Source organism: Abrus precatorius, unplaced genomic scaffold (assembly GCF_003935025.1).
Source record: "Abrus precatorius isolate BTA unplaced genomic scaffold, Abrus_2018 Scaffold9, whole genome shotgun sequence".
Lineage (NCBI taxonomy): Eukaryota > Viridiplantae > Streptophyta > Magnoliopsida > Fabales > Fabaceae > Abrus > Abrus precatorius.
The window spans coordinates 11,651,231-11,653,376 of record NW_020874439.1 but is presented as its reverse complement, the minus strand read 5'-3'; the positions used below and the strand labels follow the sequence as shown (position 1 = coordinate 11,653,376).

At 35.3% G+C, this 2,146-nt stretch overlaps 1 pseudogene; it reads left to right on the top strand.

Moving 5' to 3' along the window:
* The first annotated feature begins 319 nt into the window (after positions 1-319).
* LOC113850808 lies at positions 320-1,943 on the top strand (annotated as a pseudogene).
* Positions 1,944-2,146: the final 203 nt, after the last annotated feature.

The window sequence follows — 2,146 nt, the reverse complement described above, 5'->3', positions numbered from 1 at the left end:
GAAAAAATAATATAAAATTTTTGTTAATCTAAAAGACACATAATTTTAAAAACTATTTTTACTAAAAATATTTTATATTTTTATAATATTTATGCTTTATTAATTTATAAAATATATATTTTAATTAATAAATTACATAACTATTATAGATATAAGTTATACAAATTTAAATATCTAACATGTGCATAAATCAAAAATACATAAAAAATATAAAAATAAGTTTCAATTTAATTAAAAAAATCGACAAAACCCTAAACGCAACATAAAAAAAATATAAAACCCTAAAAAAGAGAAGATGCTCCGACTTTGATATTCCCAAATGTCAAGGTTAAGCTCTCCTCTCCGTCTCTCTGTTCCCAAGTTTCCTCCTTTTCTTCTCTGCTTTCCTTCTTCCTCACCCCAAACCCGATTCATTCACAATGTTGACGTTGATGATGCTGTCTCCTCATTTAATCGCATGCTCAACATGCGTCCTTCCCCATCCATTGTTCAATTTAACAAGATTCTGGGGTCTCTTGTGAAGACTAAGCATTTCCACACTGCCATTTCCCTTTTTCAACGGTTGTCGTTCAACGGAATTGCGCCAGACATTGTTACTTTTAGCATTCACATCAATTGTTTGTGCCAACTGCGTCTTATGACCTTAGCTTTCTCGGTATTGGCCAAGATCTTCAGATTGGGTCATCAGAGTAACCTTCACTACATTCATGAATGGTATGTGTCTTGATGGCAACGTTAGAAGAGCACTGCATTTTCACGACAAGTTGGTAGCTCGAGGATTTCAGATGAACCAATTTAGTTACTGGACGCTGATCAATGGATTATGTAAAACGGGAGAAACAAAAGCTGCCATTAAGTTGCTTAGAATGATTGAAGCGCGATCGATTCAGCCTAACGTGGTAATCTACAGTACAATCATTGATAGCTTATGTAAAGATAAACTTTTGACCGAGGCATGTGATTTTTTTTCAGAAATGGTTGTCAAGAAAATTTATCCCAACTTTGTCACTTACAATATTCTAATGCACGGCTTTTGTCTTTTGGGTCAAGTGAAGAAAGCAGTTGGTTTGTTCAATGAAATGGTATTGAAAAGAATCAAGCCAGATGTTTGTACATGCAACATATTAGTTGATGCACTGTGCAAGGAAGGAAAGGTGAGAGAAGCTAAGAATGTGTTAGCTGTGATGATAAAAGATGGTGTCAAACCTGATGTTGTTACGAATAATACTTTGATGAATGGCTATTGCTTAGTTAATAAAGTAAAGAATGCCAAATGTGTATTTAACAACATGATCCGAACTGGATTAACCCCTAGTCTACTTAGCTATGGCATACTGATTAATGGATTATGCAAGATTAAAATGGTGGATGAAGCCATGCTTCTCTTTGAAGACATGCATTGCAACAGTGTGGTTCCAGATACAGTAACTTACACTGCTCTTATTGATGGTCTGTGCAAATCAGGGAGATTTTCTTATGTTTGGGAGCTTATCGATGAGATGAATGACAGGGGTCAATGTGCTAATATAATTACCTACAATTCGGTAATAGACGCATTATTCAAAAACCATCATCTGGATCATGCAATAGCATTGTTCAATAAAGTCATAGACAAAGGCATTCGTCCAAATGCATATACATACACAATACTTGTTAATGGACTATGCAAAGGCGGAAGACTTAAAGATGCACAGGAGGTTTTTCAGGATTTACTGAACATTGGCTATCCTCTGGATGCCCCGGCATATAATGCTATGATCACTGGGCTTTGCAAAGAGGGCATGGTTGATGAAGCATTGTCCTTGCAGTCAAAAATGGAAGACAATGGTTGCAGTCCCAATGCTGTAACTTTTGAAATAATTATCTGTGCTCTTTTTGAAAGTGATGAGAATGATACAGCCGAGAAGCTTCTTTATGAAATGGTTGCTAGAGGCTTATTGTGAGATTAAAACTAATGCTTTCCACCTACACTTATTATGGAACATTTCCTCAAGAATCTTAACTGGCATGTGGCTCAAAACCGTGAGAAATCCAGATGTCAAACTTGTGAAGGAATAAGCATATCCAGTTTCCTTTTCGATTATTCAGTAGTGCTGTTACTTATTCTTTAAATGTTAAAGACAGCATACAATTTGTCCATTTGATT